The sequence below is a fragment of the Pseudorasbora parva genome, chromosome 8 (assembly GCF_024679245.1).
Source record: "Pseudorasbora parva isolate DD20220531a chromosome 8, ASM2467924v1, whole genome shotgun sequence".
NCBI lineage: Eukaryota > Metazoa > Chordata > Actinopteri > Cypriniformes > Gobionidae > Pseudorasbora > Pseudorasbora parva.
This window is the reverse complement of record NC_090179.1, coordinates 7945099-7963885: the sequence shown is the minus strand read 5'-3', so window position 1 is coordinate 7963885 and position 18787 is coordinate 7945099. Positions and strand designations below refer to the sequence as shown.

The 18787-nt window shown below is 44.5% G+C and overlaps 30 non-coding genes across 30 annotated transcripts; all 30 read right to left on the bottom strand.

The window, feature by feature from the left end:
• Positions 1 to 234: 234 nt before the first annotated feature.
• On the bottom strand, positions 235 to 341 carry LOC137085729 (U6 spliceosomal RNA). Its single transcript, XR_010907288.1, has one exon. It is a non-coding gene; the product is annotated as a U6 spliceosomal RNA (small nuclear RNA).
• A 519-nt stretch (positions 342 to 860) lies between these two features.
• Positions 861 to 967, bottom strand: LOC137085728 (U6 spliceosomal RNA). The gene has a single exon (XR_010907287.1). It is a non-coding gene; the product is annotated as a U6 spliceosomal RNA (small nuclear RNA).
• Positions 968 to 1486: 519 nt separating this feature from the next.
• On the bottom strand, positions 1487 to 1593 carry LOC137085407 (U6 spliceosomal RNA). The gene has a single exon (XR_010907000.1). It is a non-coding gene; the product is annotated as a U6 spliceosomal RNA (small nuclear RNA).
• A 519-nt stretch (positions 1594 to 2112) lies between these two features.
• On the bottom strand, positions 2113 to 2219 carry LOC137085727 (U6 spliceosomal RNA). The gene has a single exon (XR_010907286.1). It is a non-coding gene; the product is annotated as a U6 spliceosomal RNA (small nuclear RNA).
• Positions 2220 to 2738: 519 nt separating this feature from the next.
• Positions 2739 to 2845, bottom strand: LOC137085726 (U6 spliceosomal RNA). The gene has a single exon (XR_010907285.1). It is a non-coding gene; the product is annotated as a U6 spliceosomal RNA (small nuclear RNA).
• Positions 2846 to 3362: 517 nt separating this feature from the next.
• LOC137085725 (U6 spliceosomal RNA) lies at positions 3363 to 3469 on the bottom strand. Its single transcript, XR_010907284.1, has one exon. It is a non-coding gene; the product is annotated as a U6 spliceosomal RNA (small nuclear RNA).
• A 519-nt stretch (positions 3470 to 3988) lies between these two features.
• LOC137085406 (U6 spliceosomal RNA) lies at positions 3989 to 4095 on the bottom strand. The gene has a single exon (XR_010906999.1). It is a non-coding gene; the product is annotated as a U6 spliceosomal RNA (small nuclear RNA).
• Positions 4096 to 4614: 519 nt separating this feature from the next.
• LOC137085405 (U6 spliceosomal RNA) lies at positions 4615 to 4721 on the bottom strand. Its single transcript, XR_010906998.1, has one exon. It is a non-coding gene; the product is annotated as a U6 spliceosomal RNA (small nuclear RNA).
• Positions 4722 to 5240: 519 nt separating this feature from the next.
• Positions 5241 to 5347, bottom strand: LOC137085807 (U6 spliceosomal RNA). Its single transcript, XR_010907363.1, has one exon. It is a non-coding gene; the product is annotated as a U6 spliceosomal RNA (small nuclear RNA).
• A 507-nt stretch (positions 5348 to 5854) lies between these two features.
• On the bottom strand, positions 5855 to 5961 carry LOC137085724 (U6 spliceosomal RNA). The gene has a single exon (XR_010907283.1). It is a non-coding gene; the product is annotated as a U6 spliceosomal RNA (small nuclear RNA).
• A 519-nt stretch (positions 5962 to 6480) lies between these two features.
• LOC137085723 (U6 spliceosomal RNA) lies at positions 6481 to 6587 on the bottom strand. The gene has a single exon (XR_010907282.1). It is a non-coding gene; the product is annotated as a U6 spliceosomal RNA (small nuclear RNA).
• A 519-nt stretch (positions 6588 to 7106) lies between these two features.
• Positions 7107 to 7213, bottom strand: LOC137085404 (U6 spliceosomal RNA). Its single transcript, XR_010906997.1, has one exon. It is a non-coding gene; the product is annotated as a U6 spliceosomal RNA (small nuclear RNA).
• Positions 7214 to 7732: 519 nt separating this feature from the next.
• LOC137085806 (U6 spliceosomal RNA) lies at positions 7733 to 7839 on the bottom strand. The gene has a single exon (XR_010907362.1). It is a non-coding gene; the product is annotated as a U6 spliceosomal RNA (small nuclear RNA).
• Positions 7840 to 8346: 507 nt separating this feature from the next.
• LOC137085722 (U6 spliceosomal RNA) lies at positions 8347 to 8453 on the bottom strand. The gene has a single exon (XR_010907281.1). It is a non-coding gene; the product is annotated as a U6 spliceosomal RNA (small nuclear RNA).
• Positions 8454 to 8971: 518 nt separating this feature from the next.
• LOC137085950 (U6 spliceosomal RNA) lies at positions 8972 to 9078 on the bottom strand. Its single transcript, XR_010907497.1, has one exon. It is a non-coding gene; the product is annotated as a U6 spliceosomal RNA (small nuclear RNA).
• Positions 9079 to 9597: 519 nt separating this feature from the next.
• On the bottom strand, positions 9598 to 9704 carry LOC137085721 (U6 spliceosomal RNA). The gene has a single exon (XR_010907280.1). It is a non-coding gene; the product is annotated as a U6 spliceosomal RNA (small nuclear RNA).
• Positions 9705 to 10222: 518 nt separating this feature from the next.
• Positions 10223 to 10329, bottom strand: LOC137085385 (U6 spliceosomal RNA). The gene has a single exon (XR_010906979.1). It is a non-coding gene; the product is annotated as a U6 spliceosomal RNA (small nuclear RNA).
• Positions 10330 to 10848: 519 nt separating this feature from the next.
• Positions 10849 to 10955, bottom strand: LOC137085901 (U6 spliceosomal RNA). The gene has a single exon (XR_010907453.1). It is a non-coding gene; the product is annotated as a U6 spliceosomal RNA (small nuclear RNA).
• A 519-nt stretch (positions 10956 to 11474) lies between these two features.
• On the bottom strand, positions 11475 to 11581 carry LOC137085720 (U6 spliceosomal RNA). Its single transcript, XR_010907279.1, has one exon. It is a non-coding gene; the product is annotated as a U6 spliceosomal RNA (small nuclear RNA).
• A 519-nt stretch (positions 11582 to 12100) lies between these two features.
• LOC137085719 (U6 spliceosomal RNA) lies at positions 12101 to 12207 on the bottom strand. The gene has a single exon (XR_010907278.1). It is a non-coding gene; the product is annotated as a U6 spliceosomal RNA (small nuclear RNA).
• A 518-nt stretch (positions 12208 to 12725) lies between these two features.
• On the bottom strand, positions 12726 to 12832 carry LOC137085717 (U6 spliceosomal RNA). Its single transcript, XR_010907277.1, has one exon. It is a non-coding gene; the product is annotated as a U6 spliceosomal RNA (small nuclear RNA).
• Positions 12833 to 13351: 519 nt separating this feature from the next.
• On the bottom strand, positions 13352 to 13458 carry LOC137085716 (U6 spliceosomal RNA). Its single transcript, XR_010907276.1, has one exon. It is a non-coding gene; the product is annotated as a U6 spliceosomal RNA (small nuclear RNA).
• A 519-nt stretch (positions 13459 to 13977) lies between these two features.
• On the bottom strand, positions 13978 to 14084 carry LOC137085715 (U6 spliceosomal RNA). Its single transcript, XR_010907275.1, has one exon. It is a non-coding gene; the product is annotated as a U6 spliceosomal RNA (small nuclear RNA).
• A 519-nt stretch (positions 14085 to 14603) lies between these two features.
• LOC137085714 (U6 spliceosomal RNA) lies at positions 14604 to 14710 on the bottom strand. Its single transcript, XR_010907274.1, has one exon. It is a non-coding gene; the product is annotated as a U6 spliceosomal RNA (small nuclear RNA).
• A 519-nt stretch (positions 14711 to 15229) lies between these two features.
• Positions 15230 to 15336, bottom strand: LOC137085713 (U6 spliceosomal RNA). Its single transcript, XR_010907273.1, has one exon. It is a non-coding gene; the product is annotated as a U6 spliceosomal RNA (small nuclear RNA).
• A 518-nt stretch (positions 15337 to 15854) lies between these two features.
• Positions 15855 to 15961, bottom strand: LOC137085926 (U6 spliceosomal RNA). Its single transcript, XR_010907476.1, has one exon. It is a non-coding gene; the product is annotated as a U6 spliceosomal RNA (small nuclear RNA).
• A 519-nt stretch (positions 15962 to 16480) lies between these two features.
• Positions 16481 to 16587, bottom strand: LOC137085894 (U6 spliceosomal RNA). Its single transcript, XR_010907447.1, has one exon. It is a non-coding gene; the product is annotated as a U6 spliceosomal RNA (small nuclear RNA).
• A 519-nt stretch (positions 16588 to 17106) lies between these two features.
• On the bottom strand, positions 17107 to 17213 carry LOC137085893 (U6 spliceosomal RNA). Its single transcript, XR_010907446.1, has one exon. It is a non-coding gene; the product is annotated as a U6 spliceosomal RNA (small nuclear RNA).
• A 519-nt stretch (positions 17214 to 17732) lies between these two features.
• LOC137085712 (U6 spliceosomal RNA) lies at positions 17733 to 17839 on the bottom strand. The gene has a single exon (XR_010907272.1). It is a non-coding gene; the product is annotated as a U6 spliceosomal RNA (small nuclear RNA).
• Positions 17840 to 18358: 519 nt separating this feature from the next.
• Positions 18359 to 18465, bottom strand: LOC137085711 (U6 spliceosomal RNA). The gene has a single exon (XR_010907270.1). It is a non-coding gene; the product is annotated as a U6 spliceosomal RNA (small nuclear RNA).
• Between the last annotated feature and the right edge of the window lie 322 nt (positions 18466 to 18787).

Sequence of the window (18787 nt, the reverse complement as noted above, 5' to 3'; positions counted from 1 at the left end):
GTGAGAAAAAAAGTGGGCAGAAAGACGAAACATCATTTGATGTCTTTGTCAAGGGAGTATAAACTCGATGTAACTGGACACGATATGCAGCAGGAGGAGTTGATCCTATGGAGATCTTGAGGCAGTGAAGAACTTGACAGAATTTTCCTGATTTGGAAGAGAACACAAACGAAAATAAAGAGTGGCAGGAGGGGATGCTTTTAGACCTGTGAAGCAGGCCTTGATCACAGCTGCATAAATATGGAGCGCTTCACGGATTTGCGTGTCATCCTTTCGCAGGGGCCATGCTAATCTTCTCTGTATCGATCCAATTTTAGTATATGTGCTGCCTTAGCAAGCACAACTTTTCTGGCCGCTCAAGGCATATGTAGCCCTCAGGTCCCAGCAAGCTCTCACCAAGGTGGTAAGGCCCAGCAAACTATCTCGCCACTGTATACCTTATTGCACACACTGATATATGCAACAGCTAAATAATTTTAGGGAAAGGGTATGTTAAAGCTTCATTGTTCACATATGGCCTAATTCCACCATGATATCATAGAGCATCTGCTGAAAGAAGGGTGTTGTCAGACTTATCGATGGTACCAGTGTACAAGCACTGAAGAAGGCGTGGCCTCTACGTTTTCGTGAGAAAAAGAGTTGGCAGAAAGACGAAACATCCTTTGATGTCTTTGTCAAGGGAGTATAAACTCGATGTAACTGGACACGATATGCAGCAGGAGGAGTTGATCCTATGGAGATCTTGAGGCAGTGAAGGACTTGACAGAATTTTCCTGATTTGGAAGAGAACACAAACGAAAATAAAGAGTGGCAGGAGGGGATGCTTTTAGACCTGTGAAGCAGGCCTTGATCACAGCTGCATAAATATGGAGCGCTTCACGGATTTGCGTGTCATCCTTTCGCAGGGGCCATGCTAATCTTCTCTGTATCGATCCAATTTTAGTATATGTGCTGCCTTAGCAAGCACAAGTTTGCTGGCCGCTCAAGGCATATGTACACCTCAGGTCCCAGCAAGCTCTCACCAAGGTGGTAAGGCCCAGCAAACTATCTCGACACTGTATACCTTATTGCACACACTGATATATGCAACAGCTCAATAATTTTAGGGAAAGGGTATGTTAAAGCTTCCTTGTTGACATATGGCCTAATTCCACCATGATATCTTAGAGCATCTGCTGAAAGAAGGGTGTTGCCAGACTTATCGATGGTACCAGTGTACAAGCACTGAAGAAGGCGTGGCCTCTACATTTCGTGAGAAAAAAAGTTGGCAGAAAGACGAAACATCCTTTGATGTCTTTGTCAAGGGAGTATAAACTCGATGTAACTGGACACGATATGCAGCAGGAGGAGTTGATCCTATGGAGATCTTGAGGCAGTGAAGAAACTTGACAGAATTTTCCTGATTTGGAAGAGAACACAAACGAAAATAAAGAGTGGCAGGAGGGGATGCTTTTAGACCTGTGAAGCAGGCCTTGATCACAGCTGCATAAATATGGAGCGCTTCACGGATTTGCATGTCATCCTTTCGCAGGGGCCATGCTAATCTTCTCCGTATCGATCCAATTTTAGTATATGTGCTGCCTTAGCAAGCACAAGTTTGCTGGCCGCTCAAGGCATATGTAGCCCTCAGGTCCCAGCAAGCTCTCACCAAGGTGGTAAGGCCCAGCAAACTATCTCGCCACTGTATACCTTATTGCACACACTGATATATGCAACAGCTCAATAATTTTAGGGAAAGGGTATGTTAAAGCTTCATTGTTCACATATGGCCTAATTCCACCATGATATCATAGAGCATCTGCTGAAAGAAGGGTGTTGTCAGACTTATCGATGGTACCAGTGTACAAGCACTGAAGAAGGCGTGGCCTCTACGTTTTCGTGAGAAAAAAAGTTGGCAGAAAGACGAAACATCCTTTGATGTCTTTGTCAAGGGAGTATAAACTCGATGTAACTGGACACGATATGCAGCAGGAGGAGTTGATCCTATGGAGATCTTGAGGCAGTGAAGGACTTGACAGAATTTTCCTGATTTGGAAGAGAACACAAACGAAAATAAAGAGTGGCAGGAGGGGATGCTTTTAGACCTGTGAAGCAGGCCTTGATCACAGCTGCATAAATATGGAGCGCTTCACGGATTTGCGTGTCATCCTTTCGCAGGGGCCATGCTAATCTTCTCTGTATCGATCCAATTTTAGTATATGTGCTGCCTTAGCAAGCACAAGTTTGCTGGCCGCTCAAGGCATATGTACACCTCAGGTCCCAGCAAGCTCTCACCAAGGTGGTAAGGCCCAGCAAACTATCTCGACACTGTATACCTTATTGCACACACTGATATATGCAACAGCTCAATAATTTTAGGGAAAGGGTATGTTAAAGCTTCATTGTTCACATATGGCCTAATTCCACTATGATATCATAGAGCATCTGCTGAAAGAAGGGTGTTGTCAGACTTATCGATGGTACCAGTGTACAAGCACTGAAGAAGGCGTGGCCTCTACGTTTTCGTGAGAAAAAAAGTGGGCAGAAAGACGAAACATCCTTTGATGTCTTTGTCAAGGGAGTATAAACTCGATGTAACTGGACACGATATGCAGCAGGAGGAGTTGATCCTATGGAGATCTTGAGGCAGTGAAGGACTTGACAGAATTTTCCTGATTTGGAAGAGAACACAAACGAAAATAAAGAGTGGCAGGAGGGGATGCTTTTAGACCTGTGAAGCAGGCCTTGATCACAGCTGCATAAATATGGAGCGCTTCACGGATTTGCGTGTCATCCTTTCGCAGGGGCCATGCTAATCTTCTCTGTATCGATCCAATTTTAGTATATGTGCTGCCTTAGCAAGCACAAGTTTGCTGGCCGCTCAAGGCATATGTACACCTCAGGTCCCAGCAAGCTCTCACCAAGGTGGTAAGGCCCAGCAAACTATCTCGACACTGTATACCTTATTGCACACACTGATATATGCAACAGCTCAATAATTTTAGGGAAAGGGTATGTTAAAGCTTCATTGTTCACATATGGCCTAATTCCACCATGATATCAGAGCATCTGCTGAAAGAAGGGTGTTGTCAGACTTATCGATGGTACCAGTGTACAAGCACTGAAGAAGGCGTGGCCTCTACGTTTTCGTGAGAAAAAAAGTGGGCAGAAAGACGAAACATCATTTGATGTCTTTGTCAAGGGAGTATAAACTCGATGTAACTGGACACGATATGCAGCAGGAGGAGTTGATCCTATGGAGATCTTGAGGCAGTGAAGGACTTGACAGAATTTTCCTGATTTGGAAGAGAACACAAACGAAAATAAAGAGTGGCAGGAGGGGATGCTTTTAGACCTGTGAAGCAGGCCTTGATCACAGCTGCATAAATATGGAGCGCTTCACGGATTTGCGTGTCATCCTTTCGCAGGGGCCATGCTAATCTTCTCTGTATCGATCCAATTTTAGTATATGTGCTGCCTTAGCAAGCACAAGTTTGCTGGCCGCTCAAGGCATATGTACACCTCAGGTCCCAGCAAGCTCTCACCAAGGTGGTAAGGCCCAGCAAACTATCTCGACACTGTATACCTTATTGCACACACTGATATATGCAACAGCTCAATAATTTTAGGGAAAGGGTATGTTAAAGCTTCCTTGTTGACATATGGCCTAATTCCACCATGATATCTTAGAGCATCTGCTGAAAGAAGGGTGTTGCCAGACTTATCGATGGTACCAGTGTACAAGCACTGAAGAAGGCGTGGCCTCTACATTTCGTGAGAAAAAAAGTTGGCAGAAAGACGAAACATCCTTTGATGTCTTTGTCAAGGGAGTATAAACTCGATGTAACTGGACACGATATGCAGCAGGAGGAGTTGATCCTATGGAGATCTTGAGGCAGTGAAGAAACTTGACAGAATTTTCCTGATTTGGAAGAGAACACAAACGAAAATAAAGAGTGGCAGGAGGGGATGCTTTTAGACCTGTGAAGCAGGCCTTGATCACAGCTGCATAAATATGGAGCGCTTCACGGATTTGCATGTCATCCTTTCGCAGGGGCCATGCTAATCTTCTCCGTATCGATCCAATTTTAGTATATGTGCTGCCTTAGCAAGCACAAGTTTGCTGGCCGCTCAAGGCATATGTACACCTCAGGTCCCAGCAAGCTCTCACCAAGGTGGTAAGGCCCAGCAAACTATCTCGACACTGTATACCTTATTGCACACACTGATATATGCAACAGCTCAATAATTTTAGGGAAAGGGTATGTTAAAGCTTCCTTGTTGACATATGGCCTAATTCCACCATGATATCTTAGAGCATCTGCTGAAAGAAGGGTGTTGCCAGACTTATCGATGGTACCAGTGTACAAGCACTGAAGAAGGCGTGGCCTCTACATTTCGTGAGAAAAAAAGTTGGCAGAAAGACGAAACATCCTTTGATGTCTTTGTCAAGGGAGTATAAACTCGATGTAACTGGACACGATATGCAGCAGGAGGAGTTGATCCTATGGAGATCTTGAGGCAGTGAAGAAACTTGACAGAATTTTCCTGATTTGGAAGAGAACACAAACGAAAATAAAGAGTGGCAGGAGGGGATGCTTTTAGACCTGTGAAGCAGGCCTTGATCACAGCTGCATAAATATGGAGCGCTTCACGGATTTGCATGTCATCCTTTCGCAGGGGCCATGCTAATCTTCTCCGTATCGATCCAATTTTAGTATATGTGCTGCCTTAGCAAGCACAAGTTTGCTGGCCGCTCAAGGCATATGTAGCCCTCAGGTCCCAGCAAGCTCTCACCAAGGTGGTAAGGCCCAGCAAACTATCTCGCCACTGTATACCTTATTGCACACACTGATATATGCAACAGCTCAATAATTTTAGGGAAAGGGTATGTTAAAGCTTCATTGTTCACATATGGCCTAATTCCACCATGATATCATAGAGCATCTGCTGAAAGAAGGGTGTTGTCAGACTTATCGATGGTACCAGTGTACAAGCACTGAAGAAGGCGTGGCCTCTACGTTTTCGTGAGAAAAAAAGTTGGCAGAAAGACGAAACATCCTTTGATGTCTTTGTCAAGGGAGTATAAACTCGATGTAACTGGACACGATATGCAGCAGGAGGAGTTGATCCTATGGAGATCTTGAGGCAGTGAAGGACTTGACAGAATTTTCCTGATTTGGAAGAGAACACAAACGAAAATAAAGAGTGGCAGGAGAGGATGCTTTTAGACCTGTGAAGCAGGCCTTGATCACAGCTGCATAAATATGGAGCGCTTCACGGATTTGCGTGTCATCCTTTCGCAGGGGCCATGCTAATCTTCTCTGTATCGATCCAATTTTAGTATATGTGCTGCCTTATCAAGCACAACTTTGCTGGCCGCTCAAGGCATATGTAAACCTCAGGTCCCAGCAAGCTCTCACCAAGGTGCAAACTATCTCGACACTGTATACCTTATTGCACACACTGATATATGCAACAGCTCAATCATTTTAGGGAAAGGGTATGTTAAAGCTTCATTGTTCACATATGGCCTAATTCCACCATGATATCATAGAGCATCTGCTGAAAGAAGGGTGTTGTCAGACTTATCGATGGTACCAGTGTAAAGCACTGAAGAAGGCGTGGCCTCTACGTTTTCGTGAGAAAAAAAGTGGGCAGAAAGACGAAACATCATTTGATGTCTTTGTCAAGGGAGTATAAACTCGATGTAACTGGACACGATATGCAGCAGGAGGAGTTGATCCTATGGAGATCTTGAGGCAGTGAAGAACTTGACAGAATTTTCCTGATTTGGAAGAGAACACAAACGAAAATAAAGAGTGGCAGGAGGGGATGCTTTTAGACCTGTGAAGCAGGCCTTGATCACAGCTGCATAAATATGGAGCGCTTCACGGATTTGCGTGTCATCCTTTCGCAGGGGCCATGCTAATCTTCTCTGTATCGATCCAATTTTAGTATATGTGCTGCCTTAGCAAGCACAACTTTTCTGGCCGCTCAAGGCATATGTAGCCCTCAGGTCCCAGCAAGCTCTCACCAAGGTGGTAAGGCCCAGCAAACTATCTCGCCACTGTATACCTTATTGCACACACTGATATATGCAACAGCTAAATAATTTTAGGGAAAGGGTATGTTAAAGCTTCATTGTTCACATATGGCCTAATTCCACCATGATATCATAGAGCATCTGCTGAAAGAAGGGTGTTGTCAGACTTATCGATGGTACCAGTGTACAAGCACTGAAGAAGGCGTGGCCTCTACGTTTTCGTGAGAAAAAGAGTTGGCAGAAAGACGAAACATCCTTTGATGTCTTTGTCAAGGGAGTATAAACTCGATGTAACTGGACACGATATGCAGCAGGAGGAGTTGATCCTATGGAGATCTTGAGGCAGTGAAGGACTTGACAGAATTTTCCTGATTTGGAAGAGAACACAAACGAAAATAAAGAGTGGCAGGAGGGGATGCTTTTAGACCTGTGAAGCAGGCCTTGATCACAGCTGCATAAATATGGAGCGCTTCACGGATTTGCGTGTCATCCTTTCGCAGGGGCCATGCTAATCTTCTCTGTATCGATCCAATTTTAGTATATGTGCTGCCTTAGCAAGCACAAGTTTGCTGGCCGCTCAAGGCATATGTACACCTCAGGTCCCAGCAAGCTCTCACCAAGGTGGTAAGGCCCAGCAAACTATCTCGACACTGTATACCTTATTGCACACACTGATATATGCAACAGCTCAATAATTTTAGGGAAAGGGTATGTTAAAGCTTCCTTGTTGACATATGGCCTAATTCCACCATGATATCTTAGAGCATCTGCTGAAAGAAGGGTGTTGCCAGACTTATCGATGGTACCAGTGTACAAGCACTGAAGAAGGCGTGGCCTCTACATTTCGTGAGAAAAAAAGTTGGCAGAAAGACGAAACATCCTTTGATGTCTTTGTCAAGGGAGTATAAACTCGATGTAACTGGACACGATATGCAGCAGGAGGAGTTGATCCTATGGAGATCTTGAGGCAGTGAAGAAACTTGACAGAATTTTCCTGATTTGGAAGAGAACACAAACGAAAATAAAGAGTGGCAGGAGGGGATGCTTTTAGACCTGTGAAGCAGGCCTTGATCACAGCTGCATAAATATGGAGCGCTTCACGGATTTGCATGTCATCCTTTCGCAGGGGCCATGCTAATCTTCTCCGTATCGATCCAATTTTAGTATATGTGCTGCCTTAGCAAGCACAAGTTTGCTGGCCGCTCAAGGCATATGTAGCCCTCAGGTCCCAGCAAGCTCTCACCAAGGTGGTAAGGCCCAGCAAACTATCTCGCCACTGTATACCTTATTGCACACACTGATATATGCAACAGCTCAATAATTTTAGGGAAAGGGTATGTTAAAGCTTCATTGTTCACATATGGCCTAATTCCACCATGATATCATAGAGCATCTGCTGAAAGAAGGGTGTTGTCAGACTTATCGATGGTACCAGTGTACAAGCACTGAAGAAGGCGTGGCCTCTACGTTTTCGTGAGAAAAAAAGTTGGCAGAAAGACGAAACATCCTTTGATGTCTTTGTCAAGGGAGTATAAACTCGATGTAACTGGACACGATATGCAGCAGGAGGAGTTGATCCTATGGAGATCTTGAGGCAGTGAAGGACTTGACAGAATTTTCCTGATTTGGAAGAGAACACAAACGAAAATAAAGAGTGGCAGGAGAGGATGCTTTTAGACCTGTGAAGCAGGCCTTGATCACAGCTGCATAAATATGGAGCGCTTCACGGATTTGCGTGTCATCCTTTCGCAGGGGCCATGCTAATCTTCTCTGTATCGATCCAATTTTAGTATATGTGCTGCCTTATCAAGCACAACTTTGCTGGCCGCTCAAGGCATATGTAAACCTCAGGTCCCAGCAAGCTCTCACCAAGGTGCAAACTATCTCGACACTGTATACCTTATTTCACACACTGATATATGCAACAGCTCAATCATTTTAGGGAAAGGGTATGTTAAAGCTTCATTGTTCACATATGGCCTAATTCCACCATGATATCATAGAGCATCTGCTGAAAGAAGGGTGTTGTCAGACTTATCGATGGTACCAGTGTAAAGCACTGAAGAAGGCGTGGCCTCTACGTTTTCGTGAGAAAAAAAGTGGGCAGAAAGACGAAACATCATTTGATGTCTTTGTCAAGGGAGTATAAACTCGATGTAACTGGACACGATATGCAGCAGGAGGAGTTGATCCTATGGAGATCTTGAGGCAGTGAAGAACTTGACAGAATTTTCCTGATTTGGAAGAGAACACAAACGAAAATAAAGAGTGGCAGGAGGGGATGCTTTTAGACCTGTGAAGCAGGCCTTGATCACAGCTGCATAAATATGGAGCGCTTCACGGATTTGCGTGTCATCCTTTCGCAGGGGCCATGCTAATCTTCTCTGTATCGATCCAATTTTAGTATATGTGCTGCCTTAGCAAGCACAACTTTTCTGGCCGCTCAAGGCATATGTAGCCCTCAGGTCCCAGCAAGCTCTCACCAAGGTGGTAAGGCCCAGCAAACTATCTCGCCACTATATACCTTATTGCACACACTGATATATGCAAAAGCTCAATAATTTTAGGGAAAGGGTATGTTAAAGCTTCCTTGTTGACATATGGCCTAATTCCACCATGATATCTTAGAGCATCTGCTGAAAGAAGGGTGTTGCCAGACTTATCGATGGTACCAGTGTACAAGCACTGAAGAAGGCGTGGCCTCTACATTTCGTGAGAAAAAAAGTTGGCAGAAAGACGAAACATCCTTTGATGTCTTTGTCAAGGGAGTATAAACTCGATGTAACTGGACACAATATGCAGCAGGAGGAGTTGATCCTATGGAGATCTTGAGGCAGTGAAGAACTTGACAGAATTTTCCTGATTTGGAAGAGAACACAAACGAAAATAAAGAGTGGCAGGAGGGGATGCATTTAGACCTGTGAAGCAGGCCTTGATCACAGCTGCATAAATATGGAGCGCTTCACGGATTTGCGTGTCATCTTTTCGCAGGGGCCATGCTAATCTTCTCTGTATCGATCCAATTTTAGTATATGTGCTGCCTTAGCAAGCACAAGTTTGCTGGCCGCTCAAGGCATATGTAGCCCTCAGGTCCCAGCAAGCTCTCACCAAGGTGGTAAGGCCCAGCAAACTATCTCGCCACTGTATACCTTATTGCACACACTGATATATGCAACAGCTCAATCATTTTAGGGAAAGGGTATGTTAAGGATTCATTGTTCACATATGGCCTAATTCCACCATGATATCATAGAGCATCTGCTGAAAGAAGGGTGTTGTCAGACTTATCGATGGTACCAGTGTACAAGCACTGAAGAAGGCGTGGCCTCTACGTTTTCGTGAGAAAAAAAGTGGGCAGAAAGACGAAACATCATTTGATGTCTTTGTCAAGGGAGTATAAACTCGATGTAACTGGACACGATATGCAGCAGGAGGAGTTGATCCTATGGAGATCTTGAGGCAGTGAAGAACTTGACAGAATTTTCCTGATTTGGAAGAGAACACAAACGAAAATAAAGAGTGGCAGGAGGGGATGCTTTTAGACCTGTGAAGCAGGCCTTGATCACAGCTGCATAAATATGGAGCGCTTCACGGATTTGCGTGTCATCCTTTCGCAGGGGCCATGCTAATCTTCTCTGTATCGATCCAATTTTAGTATATGTGCTGCCTTAGCAAGCACAAGTTTGCTGGCCGCTCAAGGCATATATACCCCTCAGGTCCCAATAAGCTCTCACCAAGGTGGTAAGGCCCAGCAAACTATCTCGCCACTATATACCTTATTGCACACACTGATATATGCAAAAGCTCAATAATTTTAGGGAAAGGGTATGTTAAAGTTTCCTTGTTGACATATGGCCTAATTCCACCATGATATCTTAGAGCATCTGCTGAAAGAAGGGTGTTGCCAGACTTATCGATGGTACCAGTGTACAAGCACTGAAGAAGGCGTGGCCTCTACATTTCGTGAGAAAAAAAGTTGGCAGAAAGACGAAACATCCTTTGATGTCTTTGTCAAGGGAGTATAAACTCGATGTAACTGGACACGATATGCAGCAGGAGGAGTTGATCCTATGGAGATCTTGAGGCAGTGAAGAACTTGACAGAATTTTCCTGATTTGGAAGAGAACACAAACGAAAATAAAGAGTGGCAGGAGGGGATGCATTTAGACCTGTGAAGCAAGCCTTGATCACAGCTGCATAAATATGGAGTGCTTCACGGATTTGCGTGTCATCCTTTCGCAGGGGCCATGCTAATCTTCTCCGTATCGATCCAATTTTAGTATATGTGCTGCCTTAGCAAGCACAAGTTTGCTGGCTGCTCAAGGCATATGTAGCCCTCAGGTCCCAGCAAGCTCTCACCAAGGTGGTAAGGCCCAGCAAACTATCTCGCCACTGTATACCTTATTGCACACACTGATATATGCAACAGCTCAATAATTTTAGGGAAAGGGTATGTTAAAGATTCATTGTTCACATATGGCCTAATTCCACCATGATATCATAGAGCATCTGCTGAAAGAAGGGTGTTGTCAGACTTATCGATGGTACCAGTGTACAAGCACTGAAGAAGGCGTGGCCTCTACGTTTTCGTGAGAAAAAAAGTGGGCAGATAGACGAAACATCATTTGATGTCTTTGTCAAGGGAGTATAAACTCGATGTAACTGGACACGATATGGAGCAGGAGGAGTTGATCCTATGGAGATCTTGAGGCAGTGAAGGACTTGACAGAATTTTCCTGATTTGGAAGAGAACACAAACGAAAATAAAGAGTGGCAGGAGGGGATGCTTTTAGACCTGTGAAGCAGGCCTTGATCACAGCTGCATAAATATGGAGCGCTTCACGGATTTGCGTGTCATCCTTTCGCAGGGGCCATGCTAATCTTCTCTGTATCGATCCAATTTTAGTATATGTGCTGCCTTAGCAAACACAACTTTGCTGGCCGCTCAAGGCATATGTAGCCCTCAGGTCCCAGCAAGCTCTCACCAAGGTGGTAAGGCCCAGCAAACTATCTCGCCACTGTATACCTTATTGCACACACTGATATATGCAACAGCTCAATAATTTTAGGGAAAGGGTATGTTAAAGCTTCATTGTTCACATATGGCCTAATTCCACCATGATATCATAGAGCATCTGCTGAAAGAAGGGTGTTGTCAGACTTATCGATGGTACCAGTGTACAAGCACTGAAGAAGGCGTGGCCTCTACGTTTTCGTGAGAAAAAGAGTTGGCAGAAAGACGAAACATCCTTTGATGTCTTTGTCAAGGGAGTATAAACTCGATGTAACTGGACACGATATGCAGCAGGAGGAGTTGATCCTATGGAGATCTTGAGGCAGTGAAGGACTTGACAGAATTTTCCTGATTTGGAAGAGAACACAAACGAAAATAAAGAGTGGCAGGAGGGGATGCTTTTAGACCTGTGAAGCAGGCCTTGATCACAGCTGCATAAATATGGAGCGCTTCACGGATTTGCGTGTCATCCTTTCGCAGGGGCCATGCTAATCTTCTCTGTATCGATCCAATTTTAGTATATGTGCTGCCTTAGCAAGCACAAGTTTGCTGGCCGCTCAAGGCATATGTACACCTCAGGTCCCAGCAAGCTCTCACCAAGGTGGTAAGGCCCAGCAAACTATCTCGCCACTGTATACCTTATTGCACACACTGATATATGCAACAGCTCAATAATTTTAGGGAAAGGGTATGTTAAAGCTTCATTGTTCACATATGGCCTAATTCCACCATGATATCATAGAGCATCTGCTGAAAGAAGGGTGTTGTCAGACTTATCGATGGTACCAGTGTACAAGCACTGAAGAAGGCGTGGCCTCTACGTTTTCGTGAGAAAAAAAGTGGGCAGAAAGACGAAACATCATTTGATGTCTTTGTCAAGGGAGTATAAACTCGATGTAACTGGACACGATATGCAGCAGGAGGAGTTGATCCTATGGAGATCTTGAGGCAGTGAAGAACTTGACAGAACTTTCCTGATTTGGAAGAGAACACAAACGAAAATAAAGAGTGGCAGGAGGGGATGCTTTTAGACCTGTGAAGCAGGCCTTGATCACAGCTGCATAAATATGGAGCGCTTCACGGATTTGCGTGTCATCCTTTCGCAGGGGCCATGCTAATCTTCTCTGTATCGATCCAATTTTAGTATATGTGCTGCCTTAGCAAGCACAAGTTTGCTGGCCGCTCAAGGCATATATACCCCTCAGGTCCCAATAAGCTCTCACCAAGGTGGTAAGGCCCAGCAAACTATCTCGCCACTATATACCTTATTGCACACACTGATATATGCAAAAGCTCAATAATTTTAGGGAAAGGGTATGTTAAAGCTTCCTTGTTGACATATGGCCTAATTCCACCATGATATCTTAGAGCATCTGCTGAAAGAAGGGTGTTGCCAGACTTATCGATGGTACCAGTGTACAAGCACTGAAGAAGGCGTGGCCTCTACATTTCGTGAGAAAAAAAGTTGGCAGAAAGACGAAACATCCTTTGATGTCTTTGTCAAGGGAGTATAAACTCGATGTAACTGGACACGATATGCAGCAGGAGGAGTTGATCCTATGGAGATCTTGAGGCAGTGAAGAACTTGACAGAATTTTCCTGATTTGGAAGAGAACACAAACGAAAATAAAGAGTGGCAGGAGGGGATGCATTTAGACCTGTGAAGCAGGCCTTGATCACAGCTGCATAAATATGGAGCGCTTCACGGATTTGCGTGTCATCCTTTCGCAGGGGCCATGCTAATCTTCTCTGTATCGATCCAATTTTAGTATATGTGCTGCCTTAGCAAGCACAAGTTTGCTGGCCGCTCAAGGCATATGTAGCCCTCAGGTCCCAGCAAGCTCTCACCAAGGTGGTAAGGCCCAGCAAACTATCTCGCCACTGTATACCTTATTGCACACACTGATATATGCAACAGCTCAATCATTTTAGGGAAAGGGTATGTTAAGGATTCATTGTTCACATATGGCCTAATTCCACCATGATATCATAGAGCATCTGCTGAAAGAAGGGTGTTGTCAGACTTATCGATGGTACCAGTGTACAAGCACTGAAGAAGGCGTGGCCTCTACGTTTTCGTGAGAAAAAAAGTGGGCAGAAAGACGAAACATCATTTGATGTCTTTGTCAAGGGAGTATAAACTCGATGTAACTGGACACGATATGCAGCAGGAGGAGTTGATCCTATGGAGATCTTGAGGCAGTGAAGAACTTGACAGAATTTTCCTGATTTGGAAGAGAACACAAACGAAAATAAAGAGTGGCAGGAGGGGATGCTTTTAGACCTGTGAAGCAGGCCTTGATCACAGCTGCATAAATATGGAGCGCTTCACGGATTTGCGTGTCATCCTTTCGCAGGGGCCATGCTAATCTTCTCTGTATCGATCCAATTTTAGTATATGTGCTGCCTTAGCAAGCACAACTTTGCTGGCCGCTCAAGGCATATGTAGCCCTCAGGTCCCAGCAAGCTCTCACCAAGGTGGTAAGGCCCAGCAAACTATCTCGCCACTGTATACCTTATTGCACACACTGATATATGCAACAGCTCAATAATTTTAGGGAAAGGGTATGTTAAAGCTTCATTGTTCACATATGGCCTAATTCCACCATGATATCATAGAGCATCTGCTGAAAGAAGGGTGTTGTCAGACTTATCAATGGTACCAGTGTACAAGCACTGAAGAAGGCGTGGCCTCTACGTTTTCGTGAGAAAAAGAGTTGGCAGAAAGACGAAACATCCTTTGATGTCTTTGTCAAGGGAGTATAAATTCGATGTAACTGGACACGATATGCAGCAGGAGGAGTTGATCCTATGGAGATCTTGAGGCAGTGAAGGACTTGACAGAATTTTCCTGATTTGGAAGAGAACACAAACGAAAATAAAGAGTGGCAGGAGGGGATGCTTTTAGACCTGTGAAGCAGGCCTTGATCACAGCTGCATAAATATGGAGCGCTTCACGGATTTGCGTGTCATCCTTTCGCAGGGGCCATGCTAATCTTCTCTGTATCGATCCAATTTTAGTATATGTGCTGCCTTAGCAAGCACAAGTTTGCTGGCCGCTCAAGGCATATGTACACCTCAGGTCCCAGCAAGCTCTCACCAAGGTGGTAAGGCCCAGCAAACTATCTTGCCACTGTATACCTTATTGCACACACTGATATATGCAACAGCTCAATCATTTTAGGGAAAGGGTATGTTAAAGCTTCATTGTTCACATATGGCCTAATTCCACCATGATATCATAGAGCATCTGCTGAAAGAAGGGTGTTGTCAGACTTATCGATGGTACCAGTGTACAAGCACTGAAGAAGGCGTGGCCTCTACGTTTTCGTGAGAAAAAAAGTTGGCAGAAAGACGAAACATCCTTTGATGTCTTTGTCAAGGGAGTATAAACTTGATGTAACTGGACACGATATGCAGCAGGAGGAGTTGATCCTATGGAGATCTTGAGGCAGTGAAGGACTTGACAGAATTTTCCTGATTTGGAAGAGAACACAAACGAAAATAAAGAGTGGCAGGAGGGGATGCTTTTAGACCTGTGAAGCAGGCCTTGATCACAGCTGCATAAATATGGAGCGCTTCACGGATTTGCGTGTCATCCTTTCGCAGGGGCCATGCTAATCTTCTCTGTATCGATCCAATTTTAGTATATGTGCTGCCTTAGCAAGCACAAGTTTGCTGGCCGCTCAAGGCATATATACCCCTCAGGTCCCAGCAAGCTCTCACCAAGGTGGTAAGGCCCAGCAAACTATCTCGCCACTGTATACCTTATTGCACACACTGATATATGCAACAGCTGAATACTTTTAGGGAAAGGGTATGTTAAAGCTTCATTGTTCACATATGGCCTAATTCCACCATGATATCATAGAGCATCTGCTGAAAGAAGGGTGTTGTCAGACTTATCGATGGTACCAGTGTACAAGCACTGAAGAAGGCGTGGCCTCTACGTTTTCGTGAGAAAAAAAGTTGGCAGAAAGACGAAACATCCTTTGATGTCTTTGTCAAGGGAGTATAAACTCGATGTAACTGGACACGATATGCAGCAGGAGGAGTTGATCCTATGGAGATCTTGAGGCAGTGAAGGACTTGACAGAATTTTCCTGATTTGGAAGAGAACACAAACGAAAATAAAGAGTGGCAGGAGGGGATGCTTTTAGACCTGTGAAGCAGGCCTTGATCACAGCTGCATAAATATGGAGCGCTTCACGGATTTGCGTGTCATCCTTTCGCAGGGGCCATGCTAATCTTCTCTGTATCGATCCAATTTTAGTATATGTGCTGCCTTAGCAAGCACAAGTTTGCTGGCCGCTCAAGGCATATGTACACCTCAGGTCCCAGCAAGCTCTCACCAAGGTGGTAAGGCCCAGCAAACTATCTCGACACTGTATACCTTATTGCACACACTGATATATGCAACAGCTCAATCATTTTAGGGAAAGGGTATGTTAAAATTCATTGTTCACATATGGCCTAATTCCACCATGATATCATAGAGCATCTGCTGAAAGAAGGGTGTTGTCAGACTTATCGATGGTACCAGTGTACAAGCACTGAAGAAGGCGTGGCCTCTACGTTTTCGTGAGAAAAAAAGTGGGCAGAAAGACGAAACATCCTTTGATGTCTTTGTCAAGGGAGTATAAACTCGATGTAACTGGACACGATATGCAGCAGGAGGAGTTGATCCTATGGAGATCTTGAGGTAGTGAAGAACTTGACAGAATTTTCCTGATTTGGAAGAGAACACAAACGAAAATAAAGAGTGGCAGGAGGGGATGCTTTTAGACCTGTGAAGCAGGCCTTGATCACAGCTGCATAAACACGGAGCGCTTCACGGATTTGCGTGTCATCCTTTCGCAGGGGCCATGCTAATCTTCTCTGTATCGATCCAATTTTAGTATATGTGCTGCCTTAGCAAGCACAACATTGCTGGCCGCTCAAAGCATATGTAGCCCTCAGGTCCCAGCAAGCTCTCACCAAGGTGGTAAGGCCCAGCAAACTATCTCGCCACTGTATACCTTATTGCACACACTGATATATGCAACAGCTCAATAATTTTAGGGAAAGGGTATGTTAAAGCTTCATTGTTCACATATGGCCTAATTCCACCATGATATCATAGAGCATCTGCTGAAAGAAGGGTGTTGTCAGACTTATCGATGGTACCAGTGTACAAGCACTGAAGAAGGCGTGGCCTCTACGTTTTCGTGAGAAAAAAAGTTGGCAGAAAGACGAAACATCCTTTGATGTCTTTGTCAAGGGAGTATAAACTCGATGTAACTGGACACGATATGCAGCAGGAGGAGTTGATCCTATGGAGATCTTGAGGCAGTGAAGGACTTGACAGAATTTTCCTGATTTGGAAGAGAACACAAACGAAAATAAAGAGTGGCAGGAGGGGATGCTTTTAGACCTGTGAAGCAGGCCTTGATCACAGCTGCATAAATATGGAGCGCTTCACGGATTTGGGTGTCATCCTTTCGCAGGGGCCATGCTAATCTTCTCTGTATTGATCCAATTTTAGTATATGTGCTGCCTTAGCAAGCACAAGTTTGCTGGCCGCTCAAGGCATATGTACACCTCAGGTCCCAGCAAGCTCTCACCAAGGTGGTAAGGCCCAGCAAACTATCTCGACACTGTATACCTTATTGCACACACTGATATATGCAACAGCTCAATCATTTTAGGGAAAGGGTATGTTAAAGATTCATTGTTCACATATGGCCTAATTCCACCATGATATCATAGAGCATCTGCTGAAAGAAGGGTGTTGTCAGACTTATCGATGGTACCAGTGTACAAGCACTGAAGAAGGCGTGGCCTCTACGTTTTCGTGAGAAAAAAAGTGGGCAGAAAGACGAAACATCATTTGATGTCTTTGTCAAGGGAGTATAAACTCGATGTAACTGGACACGATATGCAGCAGGAGGAGTTGATCCTATGGAGATCTTGAGGCAGTGAAGGACTTGACAGAATTTTCCTGATTTGGAAGAGAACACAAACGAAAATAAAGAGTGGCAGGAGGGGATGCTTTTAGACCTGTGAAGCAGGCCTTGATCACAGCTGCATAAATATGGAGCGCTTCACGGATTTGCGTGTCATCCTTTCGCAGGGGCCATGCTAATCTTCTCTGTATCAATCCAATTTTAGTATATGTGCTGCCTTAGCAAGCACAAGTTTGCTGGCCGCTCAAGGCATATGTAGCCCTCAGGTCCCAGCAAGCTCTCACCAAGGTGGTAAGGCCCAGCAAACTATCTCGACACTGTATACCTTATTGCACACACTGATATATGCAACAGCTCAATAATTTTAGGGAAAGGGTATGTTAAAGCTTAATTGTTCACATATGGCCTAATTCCACCATGATATCATAGAGCATCTGCTGAAAGAAGGGTGTTGTCAGACTTATCGATGGTACCAGTGTACAAGCACTGAAGAAGGCGTGGCCTCTACGTTTTCGTGAGAAAAAAAGTTGGCAGAAAGACGAAACATCCTTTGATGTCTTTGTCAAGGGAGTATAAACTCGATGTAACTGGACACGATCTGCAGCAGGAGGAGTTGATCCTATGGAGATCTTGAGGCAGTGAAGGACTTGACAGAATTTTCCTGATTTGGAAGAGAACACAAACGAAAATAAAGAGTGGCAGGAGGGGATGCTTTTAGACCTGTGAAGCAGGCCTTGATCACAGCTGCATAAATATGGAGCGCTTCACGGATTTGCGTGTCATCCTTTCGCAGGGGCCATGCTAATCTTCTCTGTATCGATCCAATTTTAGTATATGTGCTGCCTTAGCAAGCACAAGTTTGCTGGCCGCTCAAGGCATATGTACACCTCAGGTCCCAGCAAGCTCTCACCAAGGTGGTAAGGCCCAGCAAACTATCTCGACACTGTATACCTTATTGCACACACTGATATATGCAACAGCTCAATAATTTTAGGGAAAGGGTATGTTAAAGCTTCATTGTTCACATATGGCCTAATTCCACCATGATATCATAGAGCATCTGCTGAAAGAAGGGTGTTGTCAGACTTATCGATGGTACCAGTGTACAAGCACTGAAGAAGGCGTGGCCTCTACGTTTTCGTGAGAAAAAAAGTTGGCAGAAAGACGAAACATCATTTGATGTCTTTGTCAAGGGAGTATAAACTCGATGTAACTGGACACGATATGCAGCAGGAGGAGTTGATCCTATGGAGATCTTGAGGCAGTGAAGGACTTGACAGAATTTTCCTGATTTGGAAGAGAACACAAACGAAAATAAAGAGTGGCAGGAGGGGATGCTTTTAGACCTGTGAAGCAGGCCTTGATCACAGCTGCATAAATATGGAGCGCTTCACGGATTTGCGTGTCATCCTTTCGCAGGGGCCATGCTAATCTTCTCTGTATCGATCCAATTTTAGTATATGTGCTGCCTTAGCAAGCACAAGTTTGCTGGCCGCTCAAGGCATATGTACACCTCAGGTCCCAGCAAGCTCTCACCAAGGTGGTAAGGCCCAGCAAACTATCTCGACACTGTATACCTTATTGCACACACTGATATATGCAACAGCTCAATCATTTTAGGGAAAGGGTATGTTAAAATTCATTGTTCACATATGGCCTAATTCCACCATGATATCATAGAGCATCTGCTGAAAGAAGGGTGTTGTCAGACTTATCGATGGTACCAGTGTACAAGCACTGAAGAAGGCGTGGCCTCTACGTTTTCGTGAGAAAAAAAGTGGGCAGAAAGACGAAACATCCTTT